This window comes from Artibeus jamaicensis, unplaced genomic scaffold, assembly GCF_021234435.1.
Source record: "Artibeus jamaicensis isolate MK-2021 breed Jamaican fruit bat unplaced genomic scaffold, CSHL_Jam_final contig_3126, whole genome shotgun sequence".
NCBI lineage: Eukaryota > Metazoa > Chordata > Mammalia > Chiroptera > Phyllostomidae > Artibeus > Artibeus jamaicensis.
Window position 1 is genome coordinate 12,582,904 of NW_026521723.1, and position 14,034 is coordinate 12,596,937.

Below are 14,034 nucleotides of genomic sequence, written 5' to 3' on the forward strand. Positions count from 1 at the left end.
AATAGAAACATGTATTATAGAATATGAAAGCGTTGGGGATATTGGACTGCACCCTATAGAATCTGCAGTCAAGAATGCTGGGAGGCTTCCAAAAAGCAAGAAACTAGAAAAAAACCCTCAGATTCTCAGGGCACTTTCAATAGCGTTATGTGAAATAGAACCTAGAACTTTCACCATTATGTTTATTGCTCTGACCAGATGAAGCTGTTCTTCTCCCTTTAAAGAATTATTGCCTGTGGTGAGTTCTGTACATATGTTTTATTTGTTTATTTATTATTTTATTTTAATTTTTGCTCAAGTACAGTTTTCTGCCTTTTACTCCCATTCCAGCCTCCCCCCCCCCGCCTCCTGACCTCCCTCCCATTTTCATGCCCCCCTTGTTTTTGTCCACGTGTCCTTTATACTTGTTCCTGCAAACCCTTCCCCTTTTCCCCTGAAATTGCCTCCCCTCTCCCCTCTGGTCACTGTCATCCTGTTCTCCATTTCAGTGTCTTTGGTTATATTTTGCTTGTTTGTTTGTTCTGTTGATTAGGTTCCTGTTAAAGATGAGATCATATGGTATTTATCTTTCACTGTCTGTACGCCACCTCTGTATATATGTTTTAAATAGCTATTATTTTCTCACAGGATCTCTTGCTAATGTCATTTAGATATTATTTCCCTGGTATATTTTTCAATCTTTTTAAAATTTTACAACATTAATTTTGCTTTAAATCCCTTATCTTCTGAAGTGCACCCTTTCCTTGCCTGGGGATGTAGTTTTCTATTTGGCACTTCTAATCTGATTGAAGGATCGAACAATAAAGGCTCATCTTCGTACAAAGGACAATTTATTATTTATGAGAGTAGAGACGTATAGCTTTTTTGCAGTGTGTGGGAGATGGAGGGAATGAGTATCCAAGCCATCTGATTGATAGTTATATCAAAGGATTTAGTCACTTAAATACGTCCCTTTGGATAGATGAGAGCTTTATGTTTTCCTTGAAATATTATTTCAGTATTTTTTGGAATTTATATTTTATTGCTTATCCTGCTGTATTTTTCAACTATTGTCCACCAAAGGATCACAATAAGAATATTATTTTAAAATATTAAGTCTGTGTTTTGAAAAATAATCTTTTACAAAACCGTGTTTTTGAAAATTATGTGCTTCTTAAAACTAAATATTGACATGTAAGGTTTTAGATCATCACATTGATCTTTCTCTGGCAACTGAAAAAAATCCCTTCAGGCAATTATTTAACATAATTGGTTTCTTAACATACGGAGAGATAAACAATGTAGTCTAGCGTTCCAATTTGGAAACAGAATGACCATATAAACATCAAGGCTAACCTATTATTTCCTCTGTATCAAGGACTGATACATTTTTCTAGATTGAAGTAGTCCTTTATTTTTTTTCTGTTCTTTTAAATATTAGTCCTTCATTGATTATTAGAGAATACTTTGTAAATGAAAACTCTCCGGCAAAAACACACTGTGAAGATAAAGACTGATAATGCTAATCCTTTTTTAAAAATGTCATGAGGTTGCTTTTAAGTTTCTTTTTTTCCTTTTGGTTAGAAGGTATTTTAGAAGTTGAAAAGTGTCGGTATGAGTAATATCCTGAAGTAGAGACACCAATTCACTATAGGAATCAGCCACAATGTTTCAACTATTCTTAATACCTTCTACTGAATGGTATCTAGATTCCAAAAGTTATCTTTTAAATTTACTATAAAATTCACAGCCTTTGAACACTCCTGAATCTTCAAACTCACATTGAAATAATAGCAATTGCCTTTACAACATTAAAACTAATTTTCTATATACTCTAGTTTTTGGAAATAAAGTGTGCTATTGGCGGTATCTTTAAAATGATTATGATATGGGGTAATTTTCAGTGTCTGGTCCTATTCAAATGCAAGTGCTGAGGACTTCACCCTATATACTGTAACCAATGAGTTTTTTAAGAGATTTATTTATTATTTATTTATTTATTTATCTTTAGAGAAAAAAAGAAGGAGGGAGGGAGAGAAATATTAATGTATGGTTGCTTCTCATGTGTCCCCTGCTAGGAACTCGCCTGCAACCCACGCATGTGCCCTGACTGGGAATCGTGTAACCAATTAGTTTTTTAGTATTATGCTGCACACTATTTGTTTTAGGGGTATACAAGTGACCTGGAGATGTCCATGCCTGAAAGTTCAGGTGGAAATCAGTTAAGCTTTATGTTAAGGTTGAAATAAGTACAGCTCCAGACATCATGCAGGATCTCACTTGACAGCATGAGTAGACTATCCAACTTGGACTTCAGCACATGTGTTGTGCTCAGTTGAATTGCCACAGGTAATCTGTAGCTGTGGGTTTAGCTCCCATGAGAATTCCCTTTAAAGGTATTGCAAGTCTTTCCGCTTAGCTCTAGGTTCTACCCATCTCATTCATGGTCACATTCCATCCCATTTTCTTTACCTCCTGCCAGTCTGTGTGCCTATCATTCAGAAATGCTTGGTCAAGAGTCTAATGGATCTTTCTATTATTTATCCTGTTTACTGCTATGTATAAATCTATGTCTTGTTTTTCAAGAGATTTTCTGGTCTTAATAAATCTTACCTGTTGCAAATATAATTTCATGAGTCAAAACTATTGTTTTTATTTATATTCTGCTTGTTCATTTATTTATTTATTTTAGATTTAATTGTTGATATGTAAGTGTTTATTGCCATTTAATTATTCATATTTTCAGGGGTGTTATTGTTCATATTTTTTATTTTTTCTTCTTCTTAAAGATGACCCTTTACATTTCATGTAATACTGGTTTAGTGGTGATGAACTCCTTTAGCCTTTTCTTGTTTGGGAAGATCTTTATGTATATGCCCTTTAATTCTAAATTATAGCTTTGCTGGATGGAGTAATCTTGGTTGTAGATCCTTGCTTTTCATCTTTCTATTTTTTGACGATCCTTTCTGGCCTGCAGTGTTTCTGTTGAGAAATCAGCTGACAGTCTTATGGTAATTCCTGTGTATGTAACTAATGGCTTTTGCTGTTTTTCTCTCGCTCTTTTAAAAAAATTTATACCCTCTTGCTGGGCTCTCCCTGTCCTGGCTTTTTCTGCCCTGTTTTTTTCCTCCAAAGACTTTACCATTATCTAACATGCTATTTGTTCCCTTGTTTATTTATGTGTTCACTGCTCCACTAGATTGGATCTTCCAGGAGGGCAGGAAGCATTATCTATTTTGGTCTCTGTTCACTCCCTGTCATGAAGAAGGAGACCTGGTGCATAAACAGCATAGGATAAGCATATGATAAACAAATCCCTGAAGGAAAGAAATACCTATTATATGACAGAAACAGTGAAATGTACTTAATGTTACTGAACAGAAACTGGGCATGGAGCACGTCTGCCTTGGACTGGTGTAGTATGTGGCTTCTTTTTTAATTTTTATTTATTTTAAAGATTGTATCTATTTATCTTTAGAGAGGAAGGGAAGGAGAGAAGAAATATCAATGTATGGTTGCCTCTCATGAGTCCCTGCTGGGAACTGGCCTGCAACCCAGGCATGTGCCCTGACTGGGAATTGAACTGTGATCGTGTGGTTCGCAAGCCCACGTTCAATCCACTGAGCTACACCAGCCAGGGCTGTATGTGGCTTCTTGACTTTGTGCAAGAAAGGTTTCACAACACAAGGCCAGGTGATTTTGAGAGTACATTTATTAAAGCTGGGGACAGTGAAACAAGGGTGGGCTTAGAGTAGAAGAAGCAATAGGGGAGTAATTGGAGAGAGCCTAGGCAGGTCTGCGTAGTCTCTTTAGAAATGTTATAAATGTTATACGAAGGAAGTGAGCCTAGATGGGGCTGCTTTTGGCTCACTGTAAAATCAGAGAAAGGGGGCATTGGAGACAGCCTTGGGGGTTAGCCTGGGATAAGTTGCCTGCACATTTATGTCATGGTTGCAAGTCTCATGGGGACCTTTAGAATTTAGGACATGCACATCTGAGAGGTTAGAAAGGCATGACTACGCTCCCAGGAGGGAGAGTGTTCTTGCAACTTTAAAAATTCTCTTTGTCTTTAATGTTTGGCATTTTCATTGTGTTGTGTCTTGGTGTGAGCCTCTTTGGGTTCACCTTGTTTGATACTCTGTACTTTTTGGACTTGTATATCTATTTTCTTTACCAGGTTAGGGAAGTTTTTCATCATTATTTTTTCACATATATTTTCAACTCTTGCTTCCCTTCTTCTTTTTCTGGAACCCCTATGATGATGTGAATGTTGGTATGCCTGAAGTTGTCCCAGAGGTTCCTTACATTATTCTCATTCTTTTTTGGATTATTTTCTCTTGTTGTCCTGATTATTTTGTGCTTCCTTATCTTCAAATTGCTAATTTGATTCTTGGCTTCATCTTACTCTATTGTTGATTCCCTGTAAATTATTCTTTGTTTCAGTTAGTGTATTCGTTTATGACTGGTACCTCTTTATGGTTTGCATGTCCTTTTCATGCCATTGAAGTTCTTACTAAGTTCATTTACTCTTCCTCTAAGTTCATTGAGTGTCCTTATAACCAGTGTTTTGAACTCTGCATCACAGATTACTTGTTTACATTTTGTTTAGGTTTTTTTTTCTAGAGGTTTGATCTGTTCTTTCATTCAGGACATATTTCTTTGGCTCCTCATTTTGGCTGCCTCCCCATGTTTCTATGTGTTAGGTAGAGCTGCTACATCTCCTGGGCTTGGTAGAGTAGCCTAATGTGGTAGGTGTCCTGTAGGGTCCAGTGGTACCGCCTCCCCATTTACCCAAGCTGGGCACTGAAGGTGTGCCTCACATATGGGCTGTGTACACTCTCATGTTGGCATGCCAGTGGGAGGGATTTACCTTCAGGCCAATTAGGAACCTGCAAGAACTGGCTGCCACCACCTTGGGTGATCAGCTGTGCAGGGCCTACCCCACAGAGCAGGACTTATTTCAGTGTGGCTCTTGTGCCTGTTGAGCCCCCCACTTGAGTGTATGGCTTTTGGAGGTTGTTGGGTGATATTTTGATGTGGTCTGAAGCTGTCACTGGGAGTGCTGGCTCTGGGACCTCATGGGAGTTATAGACCAAGGTCAGCTGTGCCCTGTGTTCTTCCAGGGGCCATCCTGCATGAGCTACAAAGTGATCTTCAGATGGTAGCTACTTGTTCTGGGCTTGGAGATGCCCAGGAGAGGCCAATCTGTGAACTAAGGCCAGTTGCCACTAGTGGTGGGCCTGGGGCAACTTAGGGAGAGGTATGGAACATTTGTATGGAAAAAACACTGAAACAGCTTTGTTGGGCCTGCAAGTTGGGTTAGGAAAGTTCTCCAGAATCACCAGTGTAGGGCTAACAGTGTAAGCCAGGTTGATAGAGACTCAGATATGGTGCCTCTCTGCCAGCTCTGTAGGGGGAGAATTCAGAATAGGAACAATGGTTTCTGCCAACACTTCCTTCTGGGAGAAAGCTGTCCCTCCAGTTCTCATCCTAATGCCGGACAGTTCACTTTCTCCTCTCATGTCCCTGGTGCCTTTTGAGCTGCTGCCCCAATGCTGGAACTCAGAGGGTGTGAGTCTAAGTAAGTCTCTGAATGGGCCCTTTAAAGGAATACCTGGGATTCCTGAAGCCCTCTTTATCACTCAAGTCAAATAATCACTGGTTTTTACAGCCAGAATTTATGGGGACTTCTTTTCCTGGCACTGGAACCTTAGACTGGGCAGCCTGGTGTGGTACTGGGACCTGTCACTCCTCAGGGAGACGTCTGCAGCCAAGATATTGCTCCTGATTTTTATCTACCCCACATGAGTGTGGGACCAGCTCTTTTTGCATTTGCCCCTCCTACCAGTCTTGATGTGACTTCTTCTTTATATCCTTGGTTGTAGGACTTCTGTTTAGCTAGATTTCAGGTGGTTCTGAATGATTGTTGCTCTGTAGATTAGTTGTGCCACCATCTTGACCAGAAACTTTAAAACTATTGTTTTTGATGGAGACTTTAAGAGACCATTTGGAATTTAAAAAAGAAAAACAAATAATGACTAGCATAACTCCCTGTATTTCTACTATAAACATCCCAATTACCTATGAAGCTATGTAGATACCTCTAACTAACCAGGAGAAATTCTTGCCCATGGGAAAGAAAAGCATAAAGAATATTCCATGATTTTATTTACTTTATTCTCTATACATTAAATATACATATTTCATATTCATTTTTAATTGAGTTTATTGGGGTGACAATGGTTAACTAACCATACAGGTTTCAAGTGTACAACTCAACAAGATATCACCTGCATACTATATCATGTGTCCATCACCCAAAGTAAAGTCTTTTTCCATTCCCATGAATTCCCCCTTTGTTCTCTTCCACTTTCCTCTACCCCTTTTTCCCACTGGCTATCACCATACTGTTGTCTGTGTCAATGTGTGTGTATGTGTGTGTGTGTATCTATCCATGGCTATTGTGGCTTAGTGGATTGAGTGCTGGTTTGTGAACTGAAAGGCCATGGATTCGATTGCCTGTTAGGGCACATGCATGGGTTGTGGGCCAGGTCCCCAGTTGGGTGTGTGCAAGAGGCAATGAACTGATGTTTGTCTTCCTCTCTTCCTCCTTTCCCCTCTCTCTGAAAATTAAGTAAAATCTTTTAAAAAAAGAAAGAATTTTATGTGCTAAGAGGTATTCAGGTCCCTGCCCAGCCTCAGCTGTCACACAGAGCTGCCAACAGTGCCAACCAAAAAAGAGCTGAACCTTTTACATGGATTGGTCCCTCATATGAAGCAGACAACTAATTTATCAGAAACTATAAATTAGCAGAAATAGTCTGAGACAGACCAAGACATGTGGCTCAGGGGTGGGGATTACACCTACCACCTTGCTTGAAGATTGAATAGCGTCTCCCAGGGGTTGATCCAGTGATCCCACCCTCCTGATTACACCAGAGGCCCCCTTTGGAGGCAGGTGGAGGTTGTACATACGGTGCTGTCAGATGTTATATGAACCAGCCCTGGGCCTTATGCTGATAAAAAGCCATCAGGGCAGAACAGCAGGGACCAGCAGCCTGAAGGAGACAGCCACAGACTGGATTGCTTGTAGCCAGGAACAGGCTGCCTAAAGCTAGAGTGGTACACCAGCTGACAACAGGAACGGATCCTGAAAGAGAAGACCATAGGCCAAGAAACACTAGACTCTTGACAGATTTCTACCTCATTTTTTTTCATTATTTGTGCTATTTTTCTCCTGCTATATTGCTTCTTTGTCTTCAATTTTGTTTCTATTATTTCACTATACTTATTTTCTTTTATTTTTATGTATATTTTAACTTTTATATTATTTTTATTTTCAATATCATATTTTACTCTTCTCTTCATTTTTCTATCATCCTTCTCTTTCTTATTTTTTTAATTCTATTTTTTCTTTTCTTTGCCTGGTGTCTGTTCTTCACTATTACCATTTCCCCTCTCTTCATTCTCTTAAAACCACCTTTCTGTTCATTAGTCATTTCACATTCTTTTTCCCTTCCTTATAATATTATTTTTGTCATTCTACATTTATTAATGTTTACTCAATTGTCATTGATATTGGCGTTATTGTTGCATTTCTTTAATTCTACTCTTAGGTGTTCACTATGTTTTTATTTTTTATTTTTAAATTTCATATTTTACTGTTCCTCTGTGTTATTCCATTTCACCTTCCTCCTGCCCTGTCTTACTTTCATTTTAAATTGTATCTTCTCCCTTTCTTAGCCTGATTTCTAACCCTTATGCTTATTATTTCTCCTCTCCCTATCCTATCAAAATTAGTTTTCTTTATCAATCTGACAATCTTTTTTTTCTTCTTTTCCCTTTCTTATAATGTTTTTATTCTCTCTCCAACATTACCAATCTTTGCTCCTTTGTCATGGATATTGCTGAGGTGGTTGTTTTACTGTAATTTGGTTCCTATTTTTTCTCCAAACCTCATAATGTACTATTCTCTTGTCCTACTTCAGTTTTCCCTATTCCCTCCCTATTTTATTTACATGGCAAATTTAATTTTCTCTTTCTCTTTACCTTGTTTCTATATTCTACTCTTATTATTCTCCATTCCCTACCCTCTCAAAACTATTTTTCTTCTAGTTAGTCACCTTATATTCTGTTTTCCTTTTGTATAATATTTTAATTGTCTCTTCATTTTTATAAATCTTAGCTCAGTTGTTGTTGATATTGTGGTAGTGATTGGGGGTATTTTTGCTGGTGTGGGTTGTTTTGTTCTATTCTGGCAGCTCCTGTACAACAGCATACAAAATGTGGTGGGGGTTGTGACTATTAGTCAGCCAGCCAGAAGGGAGACCCACCAAGGAACAACCCCAAAACAAGGAAACCCAAACTATAAAAAAGAGCCCACAAAAACTGCCTAAAGGGCACCCCTGGAATATCCAGCTCAGGGGTTCAGGGACACAGCACCACTGAGTTCCACAGGACTCCTCACAAAGAAAGGGAGTCAAAGCAGATCAATCTAATAACTGGAAACAAACACAAAAGAGTCACCTAAAATGGGGAGACAAACAACCCCTAATTTAAAGGAAAGGAGGAATTCCCAGAAAGCATGCTAAGTAAAATTGAGGTGAGCAATTTATCAAACATAGAGTTCATAGTAATGGCTATAAGGATCCTGAAAGAACTCAGTGAGAAATACAAGGAAGTTAGTGGTAACTACATCGGCATAAAAAGGACAGAGAAGCTATAATAGCAAGGAGGCAATGAAGAATACAACATCTGAAAGAAGAATACACTAGAAGGAATTAAGAGCAGGCCAGATGAAGATGATTGAATCAGTAAGTTGAAAGACAAGGTAGAACAAAACAGCAGATCAGTGCAAAAAAATTAAAAAGACTAAAAAAGAACAAAGATAGTTTAAGAGAGCCGTGAAACAACATGAAATATAACAATATTTGTAACATAGGGATTCCAGAAGGAGAAGAAATGTAGCAAGGGATAGTTGAAAAAATAATGATAGAAAACTTCCCTAATTTGGTGAAAGAAAAAAAATCACAGAATTCAGAAAGCCCAGAGGGCCCAAATAGAGATGAACCCCAAAAGACCCACTCTGAGACATATCATGATTAAAATGGCAAAAATTAAAGACAGAGAGAGAATTTTAAATGCAGCAAGGGAGAAAGAGTTAGTAATATACAAAGGAGCTCTGCTAGGGCTATCAGCTGCTTTCTCACCAGAGACACTACAAGCCAGAAGGGAATGGCATGAAATATTTCAAGTAATGGAAAGCAAAGGCCTGCAACCAAGACTACTCTACCCAGCAAGGCTGTTATTTAATATGGAAGGCAATATAAGGAGCTTACATAGTAATAATAACCTTAAATGTAAATGAATTGAATGCTTCAATCAAAAGACATAGGATAGCTGAATGAATAAGATAACACAACTCACATATGGACTATCTATAAGAGACCTACCTCAGAGCAAAAGATATACATAGGCTGAAAGTGAAAAGATGGAAAAAGTATTCTTAAAAAATGACCATGATGTAAAGGATGGGTTAGCAATACTTATATCAGACAAAATAGACTTCAAAATGAAGGCCGTAACTAGAGACACAGCAGGTCAGTGCATAACACTTAAGGGAGTTGTCCAAGAGAGGTATATAACCCTTGTAAACACATATGCACCCAACATAGAAGCACCTAAATACACAAGGTAAATCTTGGAGGGCTTAAAAATAAGAAGGATATTGACAGCTCAATCATAGGGGATTTTAACACCCCGTCATCAACAATGGAGAGGTGGTCCAAGAAAACAAATCACAAGGATACTGCAGCATTGAACAACCCTATATCAAATGGACATAACTGGTATTTACAGAACATTTCACCCCAAAGAAGCAAAATATACATTCTTTCAAATGCACATAGATCATTTTCAAAGATAGACCACAAGGGAGAACACAAAACAAGCCTCAGCAAATTCAAGAAAATTAAAATCATCTCAAGCAGCTTTTTTGGATCATAATAACTTGACACTAGAAACCAACCTCGAGGAAAAAACTCAAGAACATTCAAATACATGGAGACTGAATAACATGTTATTAAATAATGAATGGGCTAACAATGAGATCAAGGAAAAAATCAAAAAGTACCTGGAAAAAAATGAAAATGAACACACAACAATACAAAACCAATGGGACATAGCAAAGGCAGTCCTGAGAGGGAAATTCATAGCAATACAGGCCTACAGAAAGAAGACAGCAAAATCTCAAGTAAACAACTTAACCCTACATGTGAAAGAACTAGAGGAACAAGAACAAACAAAGCCTGGAGTAAATAGAAGAAAGAAAATAATCAAGATTAAAGCAGTAGTAAATGAAAGAAAGACTAAAAGGACAATTCAAAGAATCAATGAATCCATGAGCTGGTTCTTTGAAAAAGTAAACAAAACTGGCAAACCTTTAATCAGACTCATCAAGAAAATAAAAAGGGAGGGCCCATATAAAGAAAATCAGGAATGAAAGAGGAGAAGTTAAAACTGATGCAAGAGAAATACAAAGGAATGTAAGAAATTATTATGAACCAGTATGCTAGGGAATTGGACAACTTGGACAAAATGGACAAATTGCTAGAAATATACCATCACGCAAAACTGAGTGAAAGCTTGAATAGACCTATAACAGCTAGTGAAACTGAAGCAGTAATAAAAAAAATCTCCCGGCACAAAAAGCCTTTGACCAGATGGCTTCATAGGTAAATTTTACCAAACATTCAAAGAACTAACTCCTATTCTTCTCAGACTATTCCAATAAATTCAAGAAGAGAGAAGCATCCCAAACTCTTTTTATGAGGTCAGAATTACCTTAATTCCAAAACCAAATAAAGACACAATAAAGAAAGAAAATTATAGGCCACTATCTCTAATGAACATAGATGCCAAAATCCTCGTATATTGGTAATTCTTATCTGGCAATACATTAAAAAGATCAAAATATTGGTAATTCTTATCTGGCAATACATTAAAAAGATCATACACCATGATCAAGTGGGATTTATTGAAAGGATGCAAGGATAGTACTATTAGCAAATAAAAAAGTAATACACCACATAAACAAAATAAAGAAGAAAAACCACATGATCATATTAATAGATGGTAAAGAAACATCTGATAAAATGCAGCACCTATTTATAATAAAAATACTCAGCAAAGGGGGAATAGAGGGAGTATACTTTAACATAATAAAGGCCATGTAAGGGAAACCTATAGCCAACATTATACTCAATGGGCAAAGACTAAAATGTTTTTCCTTAAGATCAGGAACAAGACAAAAGTGTCTGCTCTCACTACTCTTATTCAGCATAGTACCAGAAAATGCAGTCACAGCAATCAGACAAGAAAAATAAAAGGCATACAAATTGGAAGAAGGGGTTAAAACTGTCATTATTTGCAGACTACATGATACATACATAGAAAATCTTATAGTCTCCACCAAAAAATCTAGCTGACTTAATAAGTGAATTTGGCAAAATAGTGGGACACAAAGTCAATATTCAGAAATCAATGGTATTTTTGTACAGCAACAATGAACTATCAGAAAGAGAGACTAGCAAAGAAAAAATCCCATTTACTATAGCAACAAGAAAAATAAAGTACTTAGGAATAAATTTAACCAAGGAGCTAAAAAAACCTATGTTCCAAACCTGTGTTTGGAAAACCTATGTTTGAAAAATCTATGTTCTTCAGTGTATAGAACACTGAAAAAAGAAATTGAGGAAGATACAAATAAATAGAAGTATATGCCCTACTCATAGATTGGAAGAATCAACATCATTAAAATATCTGTACTACCCAAAGCAATCTATAGATTCAATGCAATCCCTATTAAAGTACCAATGGCACATTTCACTGATTTAGAACAAATACTCCAAAATTTATATGGAACCAAATAAGGCCCTGAATAGCCTTAGCAATTTTGAGAAAGAAGAATAAAGTTGGAGGGATCATAATACCTGATATAAAACTATACTACAAGTCTACTGTAATCAAAACAGCTCCATACTGGCACAAGAACAGACACATATATCAATGGAACAGAATAGAGAGCTTAGAAATAAACCCAGGTCAATATGGTCAATTAATATTTGACAAAGAGAGCATGAGGATTCAATGGAGTCAAAATAGTCTCTTCAATAAATTGTGTTGGGAGAACTGGACTGGTACATGCAAAAAAAGTGGAACTAGACCACCTACTTACACAATGAACTCAAAATGGATAAAAGACTTAAATATAAGTTGTGATACCATTAAAATCCTAGTGGAAACATAGGCAGTACAATTTGAGATATCCTATGTGACAATATTTTTGCTGATGTATCTCCTAGGGCAAGGGAAAGAAAAAAAATAAACAAATGGGGCTACATCAAATTAAAAAAACTTCTGCATGGATAAAAGAAGCCATCATCAAAATCAAAAGAGAACCGACCATATGGGAAAATATATTTGCCAATGATATATCAGACAAGGGTTAAACCCCAAAATATATAAAGAACACATTTGACTCAACACCAGAAAGACAAACAATCCAATCAAAGAATGGGCAAAGGACATGAATAGACACTTCGCCAAGGAAGACATACAGGGGGCCCACAGATGTGTGAAAAGATGCTCAACATCACTAGCCATCAGAGAGATGCAAATTAAAACCACAATGAGATACAGAATGGCCATAATAAATAAATCAACAAACAGCATGTGCTGGTGAGAATGTGGTGAAAAGGGAACCCCAGTACAGTGTTGGTGGGAATTGAGACTCATGGAGCCACTGTGGAAAACTTTATGGAATTCCTTCAAAAAACTAAAAATAAAACTTCCTTTTTACCCAGTAATTGCACAGCTGGAATTATATCCTAATAATCCCAAAACACCAATTCAAAGGAATTTATGCATGCCTATGTTCGTATCGGTGCTATTTACAATAGTCAAGTGTGGGAAACAGCTAAAGTGCCCATCAGTAAATGAGTGGATCAGAAAATTGTGGTATATTTACACAATGGAATTCTATGCAGCAAAAAGAAAGAAGGAACTCTTACCATTTGCAAGAGCATGGATTCAAGTAGAAAATACTACATCAAATGAAAAAGTAAATTGATGAAAGACAAATACGATATGATCTCACCTCAAGCAAGTCTTTGCTTTAGAAAAATATTTCAATTATTTTTAGGTAGGCCTATATTGCTATAATCTACCCTTTCAGGACTGCCTTTGCTGTGTCCCACAGGTTTTGGACTGTTGTGTGTTCATTTTCATTTGTTTCCAGAAACATTTTGATTTCTTCTTTGATCTACTTATTAACCCATTCATTGTTTAATAGGATGGTATTCAATCTCCATGAATCTGAGTGTTTTCAAGTTTTTTGCCTTGAGGTTGGTTTCTAATTTCAAGCCTTTGTGGTCCAAAATAACAATTCTTGAATTGCTGAGGCTTGTTTCGTGTACTATCATGTGGTCTATCTCGGCAAATGTTCCATGGGCATTTGAGAAGAATGTGTATTTTGCTTCTTTGGGATAAAAAGTTCTATATATGTCAATTAGTCCATTTGATGTAATTCATCATTCAGTTCCACAATATCCTTGTTGATATATTTTTTGGAAGATCTATCCATTTTTCCCTGTGGGTTGTTAAAATCCAGTAGCATAAATGTGCTGCTATATCTTTCTTGAAGACCTCCAAATTTTTCTTATATATTTGGGTGCTCCTATTTTGGGTGCATATATGTTTATGATATTTTTGTTTTCTTGATGTACTCTTTCCTCGAGTATTATGAAGTGTCCTTATGTGTCTCTTCTTATGGCCTTTGTTTTGGAGTCTATTTGTCTGATATAAGTATTGCTACCCTGGCTTTTTTTTTTCCTCTTTGCTTGGAATATTTTTTCCAACCCTTCACTTTCAGTCTGTGTAGGTCTTACTTTTGAGGTGGGTCTTTTGAAGGCAACATATATGCTGGTCATGTTTTCTTATACATTCAGTCAACCTATGTCTTTTGCTAAGTATTTTTCTAAAAAATGTTTTATTGAT